The sequence below is a fragment of the Canis lupus genome, chromosome 25, assembly GCF_011100685.1.
Source record: "Canis lupus familiaris isolate Mischka breed German Shepherd chromosome 25, alternate assembly UU_Cfam_GSD_1.0, whole genome shotgun sequence".
NCBI lineage: Eukaryota > Metazoa > Chordata > Mammalia > Carnivora > Canidae > Canis > Canis lupus.
In genome coordinates this window covers 24,347,046-24,360,822 of record NC_049246.1, presented here as the reverse complement: position 1 = coordinate 24,360,822, position 13,777 = coordinate 24,347,046, and the positions used below count along the sequence as shown (strand labels likewise).

At 39.6% G+C, this 13,777-nt stretch overlaps 1 protein-coding gene across 13 annotated transcripts in view; it reads right to left on the bottom strand.

Moving 5' to 3' along the window:
* Positions 1-13,777, bottom strand: part of LOC119877537 — a 410,753-nt gene that overhangs the window by 343,975 nt on the left and 53,001 nt on the right. The window contains exon 6 of one of the 13 annotated variants that reach the window (XR_005378585.1): positions 4,483-6,991. The exons of the other annotated variants lie outside the window; for them this stretch is intronic. The gene's annotated coding sequence lies outside the window, so the exon portion shown is untranslated. Of the gene's footprint in view, positions 1-4,482; positions 6,992-13,777 lie in introns of those variants that run through there. 13 annotated transcript variants of the gene reach the window in all.

Here is a 13,777-nt window from a genome sequence, read left to right as displayed (position 1 = left end):
ACTGAACCACCCAGGTGCCCCTTGAGTCACTATTACTTGAAAAACAATCCAAAATTAAAAAAAAAAAAAACAGTTCTGAATTTTGATATATCAATGAGGACATGTGGATTTACTTCAAAAATGTATATTTATAAACAATGTAACAAGACTGAAAATTGCACAAATTGAGAAAACTGTGTGATTACTTATCAACTGATTAAGAACTGAATAGCCGTTCTGTGGATCCTCAACACCTTTGCCTTCTCCTCCTCTATGTGGGTCCCTGCCTTTTGGCTGGCTTTGCCAACTTGAATAGGTTATGATTTAATGTTAGAGCTCCACAAAGGATCTGTGGCTTTTCCATACAGGGCCAGACAGTATAGATGATACCCATAGACAGCACATAAAAAAGTGTGTGTGGCTGTGTCTCGATACAACTTTACAAAATCAAGTGGCAGGACAGATTTGCTGACAACCCCTGCCATCTTATTTCTGCAGAGAAAACTCTCTTCTTACCACCTGACTTAAAGAAGAAAAAGGGAGTATATGCACTTGTTGACCACCCGACCCAAACGTTCTTTCAAATATCTGATATTCAAGATGAAGAATCGAGAAACAAATGTGATTGCCCACCTCAACTGTAAAAGTTGCCCTTAACCTAACAATAAGTCTTACTGCTCAAAGATGTCTTTTCATTGCATGTATAGATCACACAAAGCTAAATTTAAAAGCTATTTCAATAAATAAATACATACATACATACATACATACATACAATTTCTGCAACATTTCCTCAACGAGAATATTTCTTGAAAGTTTCCAAATTTTTCACTTTCTAACACAAGTGACTCTTTTCCAAAACATGAGGACAGCAGAAATTACTAAACTCACCCTGAATATATTACTCTCTTCAGCTAGGAAAAGACAAAACTCAAAGAGTGAATATTGTGCTACATAAAAAGAAAACACCCTGGGTAAATGTTTTTGCATAAGTTGTTCTAACTAAATTCTAGATTGGAACTAAAGTATTCTAAGAAAAGTAACATAAGATAGCTGTAATCCTTTATTTTTATATACTCATTCATTTATTACACATACACACACACACACACACACACACACGCACACAACACACTATGTGCCAGTACCATTCAGGCACCAGGAATACAATAATGTGAAAACAGACAAAAAAAAGCACAGAACTGGGAATCCCTGGGTGGTGCAGCGGTTTGGCGCCTGCCTTTGGCCCAGGGCGCGATCCTGGAGACCTGGGATCCAGTCCCACACCGGGCTCCCGGAGCATGGAGCCTGCTTCTCCCTCTGCCTGTGTCTCTGCCTCTCTCTCTCTCTCTCTCTCTCTCTGTGTGACTATCATAAATAAATAAATTTAAAAAAAAAAAAGCACAAAGCTTATAGGGCACCTGAGTGCTCAGTCAGTTAAGTGTCTGCCTTCAGCTGGGATCATGTCCCAGGGTCCCAGAATCGAGTCCTGCATTGGGCTCCCTGCTCAGTGGGGAGTCTGCTTCCCCCTTTCCCTCTGCTCATGCTCTCTCTCTCTCTCACTTGCTCATGCTCTCAAATAAATAAATAAATAAAGTCTTTTTCTTTTAAGTGTGCAGAGCTTATATTCTAGCAGAGGAAGACAAAGGATAAGCAAAGGAAAAATGTAAAATATATAATGTATTCAATCATCATAAGTACTATAAAGAAGAATAAAGAAGGGGGAAATGTGGGAAATACAGAGTCTGGGAGTTGCAATTTCATATAAAGCAGCCAGCCAGGGAAATCATTATCAAGAATGTAATATTATGGTGGTGGTGAGGGAATGAGCCAGATATGGGGGAAGAGTGGACCAGCAGAGGGAACGGTAAGTGCAAATGCTCGGAGATGAGAGAGTGCCTAGAGAACAGGTGTGTTGGAGAAACAGAAAGGAGGCCAGTGTGCCACACATATAACACGCAAGGGGAACAGTAGGACATTGAGTAAGAGAGATGGAGAAGGGGACAGAGGAGGGCAGGGAGGGAAAGTAGGCAGACTATGAAAGAGTTTTAACAGAGGAATGATGAGGGCTTTTTAAAGATTTTATTTATTTATTCATGAAAGACACACAGAGAGAGGCAGAGACACAGACAGAGGGAGAAGCAGGTTCCCTGTGGGGAGCCTGATGCAGGTCTCAATCCCAGGACCCCAGGATCATGACCTGAGCCGCAGGCAGACACTCAACCACTGAGCCACTCAGTTGCCTCAAGAAATGACATTTTAATAAATTATTCCACCTGCTGCATTGAGAATGGACTGAAGGAGAGTCAAGGATGGACATGGGGAAAGCAGTTAGGAAAATATTAAAGTAACTAGAGGAGATATATAGTGGCTTGGGCCAAGATAGTAGCAATAGAGACATTTCTATTTATTCCCCTGAATGAATCGGTCCTAGAGGAGACCTGGAAGGAACAGGAAGATAGCTTACAACACAAACCTCGCTGCAAGTCAGCAGCCTTCCCTTTGTGAGGGATCCAAGCACGGCTTTAGGGGTGTTTAAGAGAATGGAGTCTGAAAGCCATACACAGCCTTTCATAGGGTTTGCTCTGGACTATCAGAAATTCTAGATAGATAATATTAAAACTGTCTATAAAAGGAAAAACTGGAGAGGAAAAGAAAATTATCAGTTTCTGGACAGAAATGCAGACTCCAACATCTATAGTTCAATCTGCCCATGCTCATGAGAACTTGACTTCTTCACTGCCTGTTCTGGTTAATTACAGGGCTGATGAGTTTTGTATGGATTTTCTATGCAGCAGAAGGTTGATTTTGGAAGTTGACAGTGGGCGAGGGATGGGAAAATCTCCATTCTGTAGAACACATGGGAAAATGATCACATAGTGTTTTGCTCACAGTAGGTACTTGAATATTTAATAAGTGATTAATTGGTGTTCTCATATGCCCCTGTACTTGGACCTTCATGGACAGATCATCTACATTCTCTGGAACCTGGGCATTTCTGGAATTCTATTATTCAACTATAGTAATGAAGAGAAATATCTTTCTGAGATGAAATACTCATTCTCCAGTTGGCAAATGGTGGTTGCTGTCAGGCTTTCTGTTGACAGAAGCAGAGCTAAATGTAGGTAACCTGAGGTAGTTCTCTATTTCTTCATAGGGGAACATGTGGTACAGAAAGAGAGGAAGACTGAGCCCAGGGGCAAATGATATCATATGCTATGTGGGGCTTAGTGCTAAAGAAGCAGAGACTGATTCAGATAGGTGGGTGACATGGCCATGATTCTAGAATCACGATAGAGGATGGTAGTGGTAGAGGATGGACCAACCAAATGTACTAGCAGTTTCCTGGTGTGCCGGCACCCTGCACCCCTATCCTCTGTAAATACCCTTCCTCAAAAAAACAAAACAAAACAAAACAAAACACCCTTCCTCAGTTAGAAATGGCCTCCTCATTAACGCCCCCTAGGCAGCCAGTCAATTCCTCTTTTGTGCTCTCTGGGACATGGTACAAAAATTATTGTTGTTTTAAAGACAGTTCTTTAAAAGCAGGGACAGAGTCTTGTTATATCTTGAATTGAGAATGCCTGACACCGAGCCTTACATACTAGGTAGTCAAAAAGTGCTTGTCACTACACATGCACACGGTGATGAAGGAGGTAAAAGTTTGTCTTTCCACTTCCTTTCTCTGTAGCTCATATACCTGGTATTGCCTCTCGCTCTGTCCTCAGTTGCCAGTGGGATGCCAGAGGTCTTCATTTAAATGTCCCACTGAAGCCCATCCTCCAAACATCTCAAGGTCTAGAACTGTTCCTTTCCTCTGTTCCTCAACACCTGCTCATTACTTCCCTAGTCCTAAAAGCGATTACTGGCTATACTCATTCATGTCGGATGGTAAATGACATGATTTTCCTTTTGTGAGGTAACTCCTAAAATTCCAAGGAAAGAATAACTAATGGTTGGGGCACCTGGGTGGCTCAGTTGTTGAGCATCTGCCTTTGGCTCAGGGCATGATCCTGGGGTCCTGGGATGAAGTCTTGCATCAGGCTCCCTGCAGGGAGCCTGCTTCTCCCTCTGCCTATGTCTCTGCCTCTCTCTGTGAATAAATAAATAAGATCTTTAAAAAAAAATAATAGCTAATGGTTGAATTTCAGACTCTGTGATTGTAGGGAGGTATTTGTCTGTTGTGATGTACAGCCAGGGATCCCTAAAATCCCATCCTGTGGGTAGCTATGGACACCATCTACATATAGACATATAAGAATGGTAAAAAATAATTTTCAGTTTACAGAAGCATGATAATTCAGCATTCCTTCAGCACATGTATTTCTAAAAGGTCAATACCAGATTTTTCTTTTCAAAATGAGTATAAGTGCATTGATTTTTTTGTGATGAAATGATATTATCCACTCTCAAAGGAAAACAATCAACAGCACACATGAACATGGATATATCTCAGAAATATTAGGAGTCCAAAAAAGAAAAAGAAAATTACAGAGGAATATATCCAGTATGGCTCCATTTATTTAAAATTCAAAGCAATGAAAATAAACACTATATGACTTATGGATACATTAGTAGGTGGCTAAACCATACAGAAAAGCAAAAAAAAAATGATTAGCTCAAAATTCAGGCAAGTAATTGCCTCCATGAAAGAGGCAGGGGCAGAAGGAAGGCTAAGATAAAGCAATGTCCTATTTTTTAGCTGGACAGTGGGTATTAATTATATAATCCTTCTTTAAACTGTGCATATGTCCTCTTTCAAATGTTTGGCATATTTCATAACAACAAAAGAAAGCCAAGCACTATAAAAAAAACTGTACAGAGAAAATAATAATCACCTAAAACCCACCACCCAGAATTAAATATTAACAACCTTCCTGATATCTTTCTTTTTATACACATGCACACACACACACACACACACTCAATCGTACGTGTATATAAGATAATATACCATAAATACTGTTTGTAGCCTGCTCCTATTTTTTTTTAAGATTTCCTTATTTCTTTTAGATAGAAAGAGGGAGAGAGCACCAGCAGGAGGAGCAGAGGGGGAGAATCCCAAGGAGTCTGTACACGGAGCAGGGAACCCGGCCGAGGCTCAATCTCACAACCCTGAGATCACAAGCTGAGCTGAAACTGAGACAGATGCTTAACTGGCTGAGCCACTGGGGTACCCCTGCTGCCTGGTCTTTATTCAACAATACACAATATGCATTGTTGTAGAATGAACTCCATGACATATAACTGAGTGAGAGAAAACACTGTGAGCGTACTAAGAACTCACACTAAAAGGAATGTTCTCACCAAATGTGATTAAATGTATTTCCCTCAGATCCCCAGAATTCACATGACAAGAGAATTTTATACGTTCCCAAAACAAATGTCCAGAGAATGCCACCCAAAACTGACCTTTCCTACAAAAGTAAACTTAGCTATACAACATCTCTTGAATCCACAGTCAGAGCCAGACTTTCTCACTTGTAAGCTAAATACTTCTTTACTATGGAACAAAGTGCCAAAAACGATATTCATCATTTTCAACACAGAAAAAAATAACCATATTACATCAGAGCTCATAAAATATTGAAAATGGAGGGCTTATTTTCTCACTTCTGACATTCATGTCATATGTGAGAACCAGCCATACAGGCTGTAAGTTCTGTTCTGTTAAAAAACAGAATTGCTTCCATCTAGTACCCCCAAATTATGTCTCAATCATGGCAACATTTATGAATCCTAATTGCCTGTTACTACTATGTTAGTAAACTATTGTTTTAAACTGACATGCCTTCTGGACCAAATTATTCACATGAACAAACTACTTGCTAGCCAGAGCCTCAGTAAATATTTCCTATGAACTTGAAGTTTTCAATACGGCACGCCGCAACTGGTAACCATACACTTCACACTCATGGCTTTCTATAAATGTTTTAGTTTGAAATAATAAATGCTTTTAAAAATACCTCCACTTTGATAGGAAAACCCTATTCACCTCACAGCTCATTCCCACTTTTTAGTAACTTTTCTCTCATCAAGTTGACTCAAATTGAAAACATATCACCAAGAACTGAGCCACATAACAGCCTGACATAGGTTCCAGAATGGAGGGTGAGGGGCCAATGAGTGGGACCTGAGAACTTGCGGAGAAAGGGATTTTTCTTATCAAAACATGATTGTAAGTTTGGAAATGTGCTCACAAAAATAATTTTGACTGAAGCAATTCCATGCTGTTCCAACCTTCCCCCAAACCATGTTTTTATCAGTCTGAAAGATTGTAAGACTCCACACTTACAATTCAAGTTTCTCATTTCCTCCTAACTAAACTAAGTTGAATTTCTGTAGCTATAGCTGTTTAAGAGGATTTTCCCTTTCTAAGTGAATGCAGTGTACATGGATATTCCCAATTCATTAAACCTTGTCATTCACAAAGCAGGAGACTTCCAGAACAGCAGTAAAATGCCAGGCTCTATGAGATTTGAGGCAAACACTGTGATCAGGGTGAGTAAAAATGTCTCAGTGCAACCAAAAAACCTCGATTGAGGAATTCAAAATGGAAGAAACTCCTGTCTGGGCACAGGTGATCCTAGGATTGCCACATTTAGATGACCTTCACTCTGTGTTGTTGTGTGTAGGAGTCTGTTATCTCAAAAAGCCAATTCGTCAAATGACCCATCATCTAGGAAAATGCAAGATAGTTCAACCAGTTCATGTAAAAAAATGTCCTGCTTAGACATGAAAGTTGCTGCTCATGAGTGGACCCAAAGCAGGTGAAGCCTTGAGAAAAATAAAAAACAGGTGAACATTATGTTATTGTGAAATATCAGATAGCCACCCTTAATGTCAGCTATCATCCTGTGTGATAAAGATCACTCATGCTGAACTTTTGCAGATTCTGCATGTACCAATCATAGACCAGCAAGTCCACAGGTTTTCCATGTCTTAATACTTCTCTTCCACTTCATGATTTTACAGGATACATACCACAATGAGCAGAAGATTAATAACAGATCTGCAGACAAAGAAAAAGGTTGCGTGTCAGCTGGAAAATATGTACAAAGAAAAAGGACAAACTGGAATTATGAAGAGGGTTTCATCCTCTGGTGATTAATGTAAGTTACACGATGCATCAACTTGACAGAGATGTCAACAAATCATAGCAGATTGTCCTGCTTCCCTGGCCTAACAAAACATTGGTGCTATCTTGGATGTATCAATTTTTTTCTACCTGAAAGTTGTTTTGCCCATTGGATTTGTTTTCTTTACATTTTTATATGTGGAAATATGAACTCCACCCTCTTCTAACAAAATAATCATTTTTCTTCGAAAAAAAATTTTAAGTAGGTTCTACACCCAGTGTGGTGCTTGAATTCACAACCCTGAGATTGAGTCACATGGTCTGGGGTGCCTGGGTGGCTTTGTCAGTTAAGCATCTGCCTTGGGCTCAGGTCATAATCTCCCTGTTGGGCTCCCCATGCAGTGGGGAGTCTGCTTCTCTCTCTGCACTCCACCCCCACTCATGTTCTCTCTCTCTCCCAAATAAATAAATCTTAAAAAAAGTCACACAGCCAGCCCAGAACCCCTATTCAGAAACATTTTTAAAGCACATGCTGAAAAGGTGCCTGGGTGGCTCAGTGGTTGAGCATCTGCCTTTGGCTCAGGTCGTGACCTGGGGTCCTGGGATCAAGTCCCGGAGGGAGCCTGCTTCTCCCTCTGCCTATGTCTCTGCCTCTTGGTGTCTATCACAAATGAAGGAATAAAATCTTTAAAACACACATACATACATACATATACATAAAGCACATGCTTATGAACATGTTTTTTTCCCACTTTCCACTTTACTTTAACACTGCTGTTGGACAAACATTCCCCAAATTCTCCCTTTGTTCCTTTAGGCTCCTGCACTCAAAATCTTTAATGCTTTTTCACCTTTAGAACAAGGTCAGTGTTCATAAATCTGTCAATCAAGGCTTCCATAATATGGCCCAACCTCTTTTTTTTTTAATTTCTCCCCTACCAATCCCTAAGTAGACCAAAGTTGATTTTTTTTACTGCCCCTCATCCATGTGGCTTTCTGTCTGTCTCCAAACATTTGCTCAAGTTGTGATCCCTCTTGTGTTGGTCAGTTGTGCTGTAGTAACAAACAACTCCCCAAATCTCTGGATTACAACAACAAATATTTGTTGCTCATTCATATTACATGTAGGCTTTCACTGGGCTTTAGTTATGCACCAGGTTCCAACTCAGCTCTATGTGTCACTTCATTCTGGAACCCATACCCAAGAAGAAGCCACTAGCCGGGACAGACTGTAGTCCTGGCAGAAAAACGGAAGCAAACAGGCAGTCATATTTAAGGGTTTTGCTCTGATGTGGCATATGTCAGGCCAAAGCAAGTCCCATTGGCAAGTCCAATATTAATAGACCAACAACATACACTTCCTCTATAAGTGGACATTACAAATCACACTGCAATTAACAGGAGTGTATAATCTTATTACAGGAAAGAAAATACGTTAATAATTGAAAAAAAAAATCCACCTGACTACTCAAATCATCTACTCCCCTCCTCTGCTAATAGGTCCACCCTCTGCTCAAGCCTTGATTCAAGTCCCATGTTTATCCACCTGTCTAATCTAAAATGCACTTGTCTTCATGGAGCATTGCTCATCAGTATTGCACACTTGGCACTTAGCTTATGCTAGTGCATGTAAGAAGTTATCATAGTCCATCTCTCTGTCTTGTGTTCCTGACTAGACCATAACCTTTAGGGGGATGAGATTAAATCTTATAACTCTTGATAATTTCACTTATTGTATAAGGTATGTTCCTGTATAATTGTTTGTTGTTGAAGGAGTTACTAATATTTTTCCATCATGGGAAACAAGTTTCATCTTCAAAGGAGAATAGACTTAGTTCAAAGGAGTTTTATTGCCAAATTTTAATGTAGTCTCTCCATTCTTTAGAACATTACTAGGATAAATATATAGAGGCACAGCCTATTTGGACATATATCTAAGGTCTAAGCATTTAAACAAAGGGTGTGGTATAAAATAGGCCCGTGACAGGTACCACACTACCTTCACCCTTATTTTAGCCCCAATATGAAAACAGTAGCTTGAACAAACAAAATTGTAACAATTTCTTTTAATAAAAGGTAGCTGTGCTAAAAATGAGAATTTTTAAAGATATCTTGGTATTTTAAAATAGTTCTCTCTTCTGGGGTGCCTGAGTGGCTCAGTGGATTAGGCGTCTGCCTTCAGCTCAGGTCATAATCCCCAGGGTCCTGGGATCGAGTTCCACATCAGGCTCTCTGCTCAGTGGGGAGTCTGCTTCTCCTTCCCTTCCCCTACCACTCCCCCTGCTTGTGCTCATGTTCTCTCATCTTTCACTCTATCTCTCTAAAATAAATAAATACAATCTTTTAAAAAGGAAAATATAAAAATAAAATAATTATCTTTTCTTATAAGATTCACAGTCCCTAGAACCAGAGTCACAAGTCACATAATTCAACAAGATTTTCCCAGAAGAAAAGTCCTGGCCACAAACCATTAGGAAGCACAATCCAACTTCCTTGGGGTACTACTACTACAAATTTCATTTTTAATGTCTTCCTGCCTCTCACTTAGCTAATCAATCCTCGGGAATTTATCCTGAATGTTGCATATTCATTACACTATGCTGCAAAGCAGGACTTTTTCATATTTCTTCAGCAGCTACATTGTTTTTAAATCACCACTCCAGCATGACTCTGGCTTTAGGAGGTGACCTCTGTCACATGAAATTCAGTGCTTCCATTCAACAGCTGATCAGAATCTCCCAGCACCTCCTCCAGCACAGCTTCCTCGGGTCCACATCTATTCTCACATGCCTGCTTGGCTCTTTTCCCTTATTTGAAGTTATGCTTGTGACTCTGAGCAATGCAAGCATTACCTCTCCCACCCACAAATAGAATCCATTAAGGAAAAATTCATTCCAAACTCATCTTAGGCTAGTGAGGAAGACTGGACAAACCTCAAGAGGTCTAAAGGTTGAATTTCATTTGCAAAACTACCCAGAAGCTCAACTGCTTATCCAATCCTTATCCTAACGAGGAGAAAGGCCTAGGGATGTGCTGACAGGGAGGAATTAAGGTTCCACCAGGCACCAGGGAAAACCAGTTTTGTAGCCCATTGCTGCCCACTTCTCCTAAGAAGGAGGGAGGTGAGGGAGAGATGATGTTGAGGGAATAACAGGTCAGGAAACCTCACTCCTGACCTCTCTTAGAGCCTCAGAGAACAATTACTCAGTCTGTGTTTCAAACTGAGAAGACCTGGTGTACCTACAATGAAAAACTTGTTCCTGACTAATCAAGAGCTCATTTGTAAGTCAGGTGATGTGAAAACTCCCTTCCTAAAAATGGTTTCTTTTTAACATGAAGGCCAAAAAGCTTTGGAAGGTAATGAGGCACCATTATTTCCTTGGATTATAAGAGGTGATGTTTGGAAATGAAGAAAAATTCATTTGGAAAAGAAATATGCAAAGGGGGCTTTATTTTTAAAAATCCCAGGGATGCCTATCAGGTACCTTGGGCTGTGAGGGTAGAAAGCCAAAGAATGCATCGACTTCACTACTCAACAGAAAACAAAAATTTATTTGATTTTTTTTAATCAATCTGAGCTTTAGGAAAAATAAATTACTCAAATCTTTAATTAAAGTAAGGCAATATAGGAGGTTGAGGAATTAAACCTTAGACTACAGTATAGAAATAGAAAATTCCTTTAAGAGATCTGCCAAGCCACCTTCTCCTCCTCAGAGCTTCATTTAAATCATTCACAAGAAAAGATAGCTGTTCTATTTTAAGCATGTCCAATGGGAATGGAGGAGACTATATCCTATCTCATTGTTAATAACACTCGTCAATGCTGGTAAATTGTTTTTCACATGTGACCCAAAGGAAAAAATTAAAGGATGCTCTAGCTCATCCCTCATGATGACTGACATGCTATCTCTAGGGCCTAATCCCATTCAGTGGCCTTTCCGTGGAGTCCAAAAAGGGTATATGAGGCACTAGAGATAAGCTAAGGCCTTCCATATGTGTCCTTCCTCCTAGCAGAGGAAGAGGGGGAAGAAAGGCTCTCTTTCAACAGGACATATCTTCCCAAATCTTCCAAAAATCTAGATAGTAAGATTCTCTTAAGACCAATGTTGGCCATTTTGTTGATTAATAGCAAGACAAAAAAGAAAAAAAGAAAGGAAATTTGATTATAAGAAAAAGAAACATACATTTTTACATGTATGGTTTTCTAGGATTTAAGTACACAAAATACATCAATGAATACCCAGATCCCTCAGGAAAAAAGGAAAACATTCCAAGAGAAGACAAATACTGCACTTTCTTTGGATGTAAAGTACCAAAAATATAATGTCAACTTAATATTATACAATTGTCCACAAGAAGTTGACTAGCTAAAAGAAAGAAAGGTGTTACATCCCCAAGGTTTTTTAAATTTTTTTATGTTGCATATGGTAAGTGGGGTCTACCTTGCTGAGATAATATTTTAGAAGCATTAGTTCTCATTCTGATAGAAAACCAAGTATCTGGGGAGACACAATTTCTCCCAGAGCTTCTAAGAAACAACTTTGTGTAGGTGATGGAAAATTAGTTTTCTGAGATGCCTGGGTGGCTCAGCAGTTGATCATCTTTGGCTCGGGGCATAATCCTGGAGTCCTGAGATCGAGTCCCACATTGGGCCCCCTGCACGAGGTCTGCTTCCCCCTCTGCTTATGTCACTGCCTCTCTATCTCTGTGTCTCTCATGAATAAATAAATAAATAAATAAAATCTTTTAAAAAAAAAGAAAATTAGTGTTCTTCTGAAACTCACATCAAATTGTTGTCATCCTTCCTCCCCTAGAATTACAGAACCACGGGAACCCAGGAAGTTGTCTAAAAGGGGAGACGAGAATCAGGTCACCTGGATGGCTCAGTGGCTGAGCATCTGCATTCGGCTCAGGGCATAATCCTAGGGTCCTGGGATCGAGTTCTGCATCAGGCACCCCAGAGGGAGCCTGCTTCTCCCTCTGCCTATGTCTCTGCCTCTCTCTCATTAATAAATAAATTAAAATCTTTAAAAAAAAATAGAAGAGTATAAGAGAAGAATGAGTCATAAGAGAAGAATATGTTCAACATGGAAGAAAATAAGGTAACAATATGTATTTCAGATGTAGGAGCAGCTTCTGTGCAAGCAGTGCCATGGTAACCACTCCACAGAAGGAACAGGAACAGGCTCCTCCCCCATCAGTATCAGCAGCAGGTGCTAAGCAACTGTCTCACCAGGTGCATTGCTTTGGTCTAATGGTTGAAGAGCATGGGCTACAGACTTGCATGGCCCATACCGAGTTCACATACTGGCTCCACCAGTTTTTTTAAACTTAAGTTCTAGTTAGTTGACATGCTGCTCAATATTCATTTCAGGAATAGAGTTCAGTTGTTCATCATTTACATATAATACCCAGTCTTCATAATAACAAGTGCCCTCCTTAATACCCATAACCCATCTATCCCATCCCCCACACACCTCCCTCCATCAACCCTCAGTTTATTTTCTATCATAAGAGTCTCTCATGATTTCTTCCCCCTTCCCATATGTTCTTCTATTTTGTTTCTTAAATTCCACATGAGTGAAATCATATGGTATTTATCTTTATGTGATTCACTTATTTAGCTCAGCATAATACACTCTAGCTCCATCCTCATCATTGCAAATAGCATGATTCCATTCTTTTTGATGGCTGAGTAGTATTCCATTGTTTATATATATTCTACCTCTGTATTCATTCATCAGCTGATGAGAATTTGGGCTCTTTCCATAGTTTGGCTATTGTTGATAATGCTGTCATAAACAGTGGGCTGCATGAACCCCTTCAAATGTGTATTTTTTGTACCCTTTCAGTAAATACCTACTAGTGCAATTGCTGGATCAGAGGATAGTTCTATTTTTAGCTTTTTGAGGAAACTCCATACTATTTTCCAGAGTGGCTGCCACAGTTTGCACTCCTACCAACAGTGCAAGAGGGTTCCCCTTTCTCTGCATCCTTGCCAACACCTGTTGGCTCCTATGTTTGTTAATATTTGCCTCAACCATTTATTACTTTCACGATCTTCAGTAAATTTTTGACTTCTATGCCTCAATTTCCCCATCTATAAAATTAAAACATGACAGCAATCTCATAAAAATTATTGGAAAGATTAAGGTGTATAAAGCATATAGATGTTTATCACAGCACATGGAAGATAGTAAGCACCCAATAAATGTCAGCCAGTTACATTTCTGTTCATCTCTACAACAGCCCCATTAAAGTCATCAACATCATAATCTTCATTTATAGAGGAGGACACAGAGTTAAGCAGCAGATGTTACCAGTCCAGTTTCATACTGTTAGTTAGCATTCCATACAAGCATCTGTGGCACAGAAATATTTGCCTCCAAATTAATACCGTTTTCCCTGCGCAGCCCACAGGTGTCCACTCTCCCGGGACACCCAATTCAAACACTGACCTAATTTAATGCAAATAATTAATGGTATTTGACTGAATAGCTAGCCTTCTAAAGGTCCGAAAAAAAAATGAATAACCTCCAGCTATGCAACTTTTAATACTAGAAGGTAACATTCTTTGACAATCTACAATCCATCCCAAGCATTCAGACTCCTTAACAGACAATTTTAGTGTGCACAAGATCCCACTAAAGAGGTAGTTCTTAGGTTTCATTAAATCTTGGAATCCCTTGAGAATCAGATAAAAGAAAAGAACACTTTCTC